Below are 8,528 nucleotides of genomic sequence, written 5' to 3'. Positions count from 1 at the left end.
GTCTCAAGTTGCAGTGGGGGTGGTTTAGGTTGGATATTAGGAAAAACTTTTTCACTAAGAAGGTGGTGAAGCACTGGAATGGGTTACCTAGGGAGATGGTAGAATCTCCTTCCTTTGAGGTATTTAAGATCAGGTTTGACATAATCCTGGCTGGGGTGATTTAGTTGGGGGTTGGATTAGATGATCTCCTGAGGTCCCTTCCAACCCTGATATTCTATGACAATGTGTTATGCAACTTGGAGAGGAAAAAATACTTTAAAATATTTCTTTGACCTGATAATGAATTGGGTAGATAAAGCTGAACCAATTTTCCAGCAGATAATTGGCAAGCTTAGATACCATATGCCTATTTATGGTCTTTATACCATTGGACAGCTTGTGGGATTGCCTAGCAGTTCTTTATTCAAATTTTAATTCAAGTACATCATATAGCACCTGTTGTTGGTGTTAGAGGTAAATATTATGCCTAGGTCACTACCCTAGGGACCAAGCTGATAACCTTCTAAGGGAGTTCCTTTTACAACAGGTGACCCCTCTCTACATCCTCTGTCTAATTAATTGAAAGCTGGCAACATACTTTCAAAGCTGATGTTCGCTGGAAGTGGCCCTTAGGCCCACACAAATAGAGATATTATGATCAGGGTATCAAGGCAGGTTAGCCACTTGCACTAGAGCTGAAATGCCTTTCCTTCACATGCACTCTACAGGCAGCAGAATTCCCAAGTGGTTCCTTGTCCATGACAAACCGAGCTCATTAATGTGAGATTCCATGAGTTTTGTACCTCATTATAGATGCCAAAATCTCCTAGCAATGGTGCTTTTTTTAAAGTTTCTTGAATTAGTATCTTTTGCCCTTTCTTGTCCCTATAGCAAAATCCCCATTGGACTATTATCAGTAAGAATGAAACATCTCAGCTCTATCAGTCTTATAGAGAGAGAAGGCTGTGACAGTTTCTATTTCAAGTTTCATAAGCATTTTGAGTTACAACAGTTGTATCCCTCGTTTGTATGTACAGGATAATCTCACTTAATACTTGTCAGACTCTCTTAACCTTGCTGTAATATTTCAGATGCAGATTAAGCATATTAGAAGAAGGAGAATTATATCTTACTACCGAGCACAGGTTTTAAGATTCTCATAAAGGTACAGGCTATGAAGCTGAGAAATATTTTATTCTCTCAAGTAGACAAGTCAGGTAAGTTTTAATGTTCATTTTACATCAATTTATAACATTAATACTTTCTAAATATTAGTCCCGCTGCTGAACTAGTTTAATATTAGAAGGAGTTTTGTTTCATCCTCACAATTCCTCTTGGGTAAAGTTTAGTCTACATATATGTTTTAAGGAATGTATATGAAATTTAATTATATAGCCCCTTTCCCTGATCATTACTCTTCATCAAATGTATCAATTCAAGGTATGGTTTAACTATTATTTACTGTTTCACTTTGTCACTCTTTATCAGATGTATTGGAAAATGACCTTACTTTTCTTACCGGTGTTCTTTATATAATCTTTAGCTATACTGCCAAAATTTAACTAAGAGTGTTGATCCCTGCTCTCTTATATGCAAAACCCCTATAGAACGTAAAGACTTTTTTTGTCTGAGTTATAGCTGTGTCCTCTGTTTGCTTATTAACCCTTTCTTCCCCTCCATCCCCTCCCCAGCACCATTAGTTCTCCTTGTTTACATACATTTGGCTTTCTGTTATTTTTTTTTAATTGGGTGCATTACTGCAGTGTTTTTAATACCGCCCACTGGAATCAAACTATTAATCTTTTTTGCTGTTTGGGGCTGATCCAGAGTCCACTGAGGTCAATGGACAGAGTCCCATTGAGTTCAAGATGATTTGGATCAGACTCACTGTCAGGAATGGTACAAAGTGCTGCTGAGGTAGCATAACCAGCCCTTGGGGGTGTACTTCGAGGCACGGAAAGTAAGTCCTCTTATTGATTGAAACGTGGTGTTCACAAAAGGAGTCATGTCCATTCTTCCTACAACCTAGGCCCCCCATTATACAGGAGTTAAAGGGCCTGTTCCAACGTTCATTGAAGTCAGTGAGAGTGTTTCCATGAACACCAGTGAGCACTGAATCAGGCCTAAAGTAAAGGTGTATGAGGAGATAGAGGTCCTAAAGCTTCAGATAATACAGAAAAGAGCTAAGGAGGAAGATGATTTATAGCTTTTACCTGAACTTTAAAAAACAAACAAACAACATTTTGAGCAGATATCAAACATGCAAAAGTTCACTGCAAAAGTGAAAGTTTCAGAAGGTTTATGAGTGTCTGAATAGCGAGAGTTAAAATGGAAACTATTATGCAGCCTTAGTGCTAGCAAACACTTCCATGAGCTATCGATATTCCATGGGCTTATCTTTAAAAACAGAGTTAGTAAAAGATAAGTGTGTATGAAAATGCCCAACAGTTCCAGATATCTCAAGATATCACCTGAATAATCATGTCTCTAAGAAACCATAGGCTATTTGGATAAGTTATTTGAAACAACTGTCTAAATTCTTTTATTTCATGGTCAGGAAGCGCTATTGCTTTAGCTGTGGAAATAAAACACACATTATTGTGGTGTTTAGATGCTGCTTGTAATTATTAGAACTGGGAGCACTGGCTGTTGGGAGTTTGAAAGGATAGGAAACAGGAAGGAGTGGGGAGGAGTTGAGAGGCTGGGAGAAAGCTACAAAGGGTGCAGCAGCAGCTTGGTAGAGAGGTTTCCACTTTAAAAATAAAGTTCTTTTGAAGTTTGTTAGTACCTTGCCTGGTTGCTACAACATTTTGGTGATGAGGATCGATCTTCTGCCTCTGAACCCACCTGCACGCTTTCTGCAAAGCCCAGGTGAGTTTCCAATTGCTTTTACTGCCTGTATCCATACGTTTGGGACTTATCTGCTTGCAATCACTGCTACAGAGATTTCTGAAGTAAGAAAGCATGCTCTGCTAATCCACTGCCTTGGAGCAGAAGGGCAATGTATATTTTACACTTTTCCCCTTGCAGATGATAAATATGAGACTGCACTTACTGCATTAAAGAACTTTTTTTGTGCCAAAAGTGAATGTAGTAGCTAATCACAACAGATTTTGCCAGCATGAGCAGAAAACAGGGGAGACTATAATGCAGTATATTGTTTCCCTGCGGAGTCTGATTGTAACTTGTGACTTTGGGAATATGGCAGATGAGATGATTAGAAACCAGCTCATTGAAAAAACAATCATGCTTCATGTAAGAGAACACTTACTTCTAGAACCACAACTTACACTAGAAAAAGCAATAACCATTCCTACTCAGATTGAGTCAGCTACAGCTGAAGCCAGAATAATAAGCATGGATTCAGGAGGCACAGTCCAGGCTGTGACTCCTTTGCAGAAAAGTTCACTATCACTGCAGACAAATGATTACAAGAGGAAAACTAATGTAAAACCACCGAATCAGCAAATTCAAAATACAGTAAAAGCATGCTTTCGCTGTGGATCCCCACAACACCTTGTAAGCTACACAGGATGTCTGGCAAAAGTAGCTTAGTGCAATCATTGCAAAAAAGATTGGGCATTTTGCTAAAGTATGTCTTAGCAGCCAGTTCAATCAACATGTGCATGCAGTTACAATACCAGATGTTACTGTGCTGAGCGTGGACAAAATCCAGAACAAATAAAGTGTACTGTAAATGTTTCTGCCATACCCTCAGGCAAATCACACTCTATTCAGCTAATGTTGGACACCTGTATCTATACTACCTGATTCCATCTATTTGCATTACTTTAAAGATGTGCCTCTTACTGAACACAAACTTCACTTGGTATGGTATTTGAAAAACCATATTCCAGTACATGGCTGCCTGCCAGCAATAGTTACTTTTGGTGTTAGCTGTGTAACTGCAGAGCTCTACATTGTCCCCAAAGCACTCGTATCCTTGGCAGAGATTTATTGGCTGCTTTAAATCTCAGGGTAGTTAATGGACAAATTGATCTTTCTCAGCAAATCACTCTTGCAGTACACACACCAGTTTCAGCTGGGACCCAACACCCGGTTGAGGAGAAACTCGGCTGTGCTTATGAGTTTCTGCATCAAGTTAAAATGCAGAATAATGTGATGCCTGTACAAAAGAAGTTACGGTGCTTACCATTTTCAGTCAGGGAAGCTATTTCAGAGGAACTTAGAAAACTTGTTCAAAAAGGACATTGACTTCTCGGAATGGGTTTCACCTATAGTAGTGATGCAGAAGAAGAGTGGAGGCATTCACCTTTGTGTGGACTTAAGGGAGCCAAATAAATCCATTGTGATTGACAGCCATCCTCTTCCTCACATAGAAGAAGTATTTGCAGAACTCCGTGGAGCAAAGATGTTTTCTACTCTTGCTTTGAAGACCGCACACTACCAGGTTATGTTGCATGAAGATAGCAGAGACCTCACAGTATTTATTACATGTGAGGTACTATTTTGTTTTAAACGTGTTCCATACGATCTTGCATTTACCTCAAGTGCCTTCCAAAAAATGATGTAATTGATTCTGAAGAATCAACATGGAGTTCAGTGCTATCTGGATGATGATATCATGTTTGGAAATACTTCTGAGGAGCATGACAATAACCTTCAGACTATACTAAACTGCATCAGCACAGCAGGCCTCAAGCTCAATAGGTCCAAATGCAAATTTAGACAAACTGAACTCTCCTTTCTGGGGCATACAATTTCACAGGCTGGATTAAAACCTGATCCAGATCATATCCTGGCAATTTCAAATGCTCCTCCTCCAACAGCTTTGCAAACATTACATTCCTTCTTGGGTCTTACCTCCTGTATGCAAAATTCATTCCCAATTATGCTTCTGTCATTGAACTGTTACGAGAATTACTATGCAGAAGTTCAACCTTAGTGTGGACAACGGATGCATAAGCTAGTTTTGAAATGGTGAAAGACTTGATTGTACATAGTCCAGTACTTGCACTGTTCAGTCCTGCATTGCCCACAATTGTAACTACTGATGCTTCTGATTATGGACTTGGGGCTGTCCTCACACAACTTCATGAGGAAAACACAGAGAGGACTGTTGCATTTGCTTCAAGAACACTAAGTAATGCTGAGAGAAAATATTCTACAGTCAAAAAAGAAGCACTTCCTTGTGTCTGGGCTACTGGAGAACTTACCTGTGGGGCTGCACATTTAAGTTGCACACAGACCACAGCCCTTTGACAATGTTGCTCACCACGAAAGGACTGGGAAGAGCAGGATATCGTATTGCTAGATGGTCTGCAAGACTACTTTTTTTTCAATTACGAACTGGAATATAAGCCTGGAAACCAAAATGTGGTTACTGATTGCCTTTATTGCCTGCCTTTGCCTTCACCAGATGGTCCACCGAAGGATGAGGATATAATAGTTGCACTTATTACAAGCACTCTTACTGTAGTTACAAAAGAACAATTTCAATCTGCTTGTTCAACGTGTCCAATTCAAAAACTATGGGAATTTCTGACAAAGAGATGGCCCAGGAACCCTAAAAACCTTCACCCATTTTTGCTACCTTATTTTAGAGTTTGGGAGGAACTTTCTTTGCTTGATGGCTATGTGCAACGAGGTACACACCAGCTACTTATGCCAGAAGAATTTCAGTCAAAACTCATACACCTGGTACACGATACTCATCAAGGAATTGTGAGAACCAAACAATGACTATGGGATCTGTATTGGTGGCCAGGGATGAACTCTCAAACTGAAGCACTCATAAAATCCTGTGTCACTTGCCAAATACATGATAAGACAGCAGTGACATGTAGCCCTCCATTACAGCCTGTTCCTCTTCCTGAACCTGCATGGGGAAAAAGTGGCGATTAACATTGTAGGACTCTTTAATACTGCTCCAAGTGACTGCCATTATGCCATCACTTTAATAGACTATTTCAGTAAATGGCCTGAGGTAGTGTTTACATCGCAAATCTCTTCTGCTACAGTAATTAAGTTCCTCTCTTCAGTTTTTAGCAGATAAGGTAACCCCAAAGAACTTGTTTCAGATAATGGTAGTCAATTTGCTTCCCTGGAGTTTGAAACTTTTCTAGCAGAGAAGAATATTTTACACAGAAGGTCATCCCTATATTACCCTCAAGCCAATGAGGAAATCGAACGGCTTAACAGAAGTTTGAAAGAGTTTGCAAACGGCTAAAATGGAAGGGCGATTGTGGATAACCTTCACTACTGATTTCTTGCAAGGATACCAGGCTACACAATATGCCACAATTCAAAGATCACCCACAGAGTTACTGCAAGGGAAACAGATGAATACTAAACTGAATATTGCTGGATTGTTAAAGGAACGACCTGATTCCCCAACTGAGGATGATGTGAGAAAAACAGTTGAACAGAAGAACCAAGCAAAATATAAAGCTTTCACAGACAAGCGGCGGGGTGCTAAGAAACCAAAGTTCGAGTGTGGTTCCTTCATTAGAATATGAAAACCTGGAATTTTTACGCAAAGGGGACCATAAATTCACAGCTCCTCTTAAAATCATAGAGAAGAAGGGACCCTATACCTATCGACTTTCTGATGGGCGGATATGGAATGCTTCTCAACTTGTACCTGCCTATGCACCAAGAGGAGATTATGCCCAACACCTGGTCTGTATTGGATGACTTCACCATAGTATCAACACAACAAGACATTGCGCTGAAACCGGGACTTAAGAGATGGCCTGTCAGATCCAGACGACCACCTGTCTGGACTAGAGACTATGTTATGTAATATCTACAATGTTTTCAGAATAATATTTCTGCCAACATTATAGTGTCTTGTTTCATATTTGTTCCTGTAGTTAGCATAACAATGTTTATTTTAATTGGGAGAGTTTCTTGAGAGGAGGGAATGTAGTGTATAGATGCTGCTTGTAATTATTAGAACTGGGAGCATTGGCTGTTGAGAGTCTGAAAGGACAGAAAACAGGAAGGAGGGGGGAAATCACAAGTGGAGTGAGAGCTAGCTACCAAGGATGAAGCAGCAGCAGCTTGGTAAAGAGGTTTCCACTTTAAAAATAAAGTTCTGTTGAGGTTTGTTAGTACGTTGCCTGGTTGCTACAACTATGTGGGCAGGCACCCTTAAAATATGATTTTCTTGTCTTTGCATTCATTTGTGTCTCTTCCCACTTTCAGTAAAGCGACTGGCATTCTTTATGGGTGGATTATCACCAGTGTTGAATATGACAGTGGCAGTGTGCTTGTATTTTTAGGAAACAAGCCCTTTTGCCTGTGCTGTGAGTGTCAGACGTTTTGCATCATGTAATTTACCTACACTGGGAAAAGATGCAGAGGAGGAAGAGAAGGTGGATGACAGGTGCCAGCACTCTTAGAAAAGGATCCTTCACCAAGTGGATCAAGCAAAGCTGCCAGCACATAATTATCCCTTTCATGAATTCCACTGATTTTAGGGTGTGAGAGCAATTTAGCTGGTTAAGTCTTGATTTTGATTTTCTATAAGCATAACGGCAGCAATATTGCTTCTTGATTTTGCTACTGCAGTGAAGCAGATATCAGTCAAATTCAAAAACATTACTCTGCTTGCTTCCCTAAAGTGCTGTTGCTCCTTCCGGCTATATAGCCTCAGCTTGTGCCTCTTGGTCACTCAGGTTGTCTACTTTTATGGTATCTAAACTTGGTGTTTTCCCTGTAAACAGAATTTCAACACTGACTTACCCAGGTGTTCACTATCTTTTTGTTAAATAACGCTTGTGCAACAGATGGTGGGAATGACGAAGCATGCATTTGCTCCAACAATAAAAGAAACAATCAAAAAGGCTTACCAGCTGTTTTCTCTTGATCACCATTACATTGCATCAATTGCGGGTTAAGGAGGGCAATGACTGAACTTTGCAGGCATTTCTGAGGATTCTTTAGAATGTGGCTGACCCATCGGATCTCTCTATTGCTCAGCATTTTCCTAATATACTATTCGAGAGAATGTTTCAACAGTAGCTTTGCCTTTAAGATTTTTTCCCTCTCAGTTTTGACCATCCTGTCATTTCCTCCTCTATTAAACTAAGCCCTTAGTTCCACTTTCTTTTTTTGACTGTGAATTGTCATCAGCTTCCTGTGCAGATAGGTGGATGCTATTTTTTTAAATATTTGGCTGAACCTGAATGGGAACTGGCACCATAAAGCTCAGGACCTCCACATATAACAGGTGCAAGTTCTTGAGTATGAATTATCCCAGCTGCAGAATTGGTAGTTTCCCATTCTATATTCTCCAACATCACAAAATAAACTGGGAAAACATCTCTTGGTGCTGTTTAATTAGAATGGTAGGTGTTTGCACTGAGGTTTGCAGACAGCACTCACACTGTAGTGTTCTTTCTTAGATCATAGCCCTGTGACAATTGACAGAGCAACAGCATCTGCAAAAGTGAGAGGTAATGTGTTTCTCTACATCAGGTATTTCTGGGAGAATAGGTAAGCCTGCTGCTTGATCTGATGGTCTCCAAGTCCAAACTGTGTTGGAGGAAATGCACAACTGAGTTATAGAGCTGAGAATACCT

This window comes from Dermochelys coriacea, chromosome 1 (genome assembly GCF_009764565.3).
Source record: "Dermochelys coriacea isolate rDerCor1 chromosome 1, rDerCor1.pri.v4, whole genome shotgun sequence".
NCBI classification, from domain to species: domain Eukaryota; kingdom Metazoa; phylum Chordata; order Testudines; family Dermochelyidae; genus Dermochelys; species Dermochelys coriacea.
Note: the sequence above shows the minus strand (reverse complement) of the source record.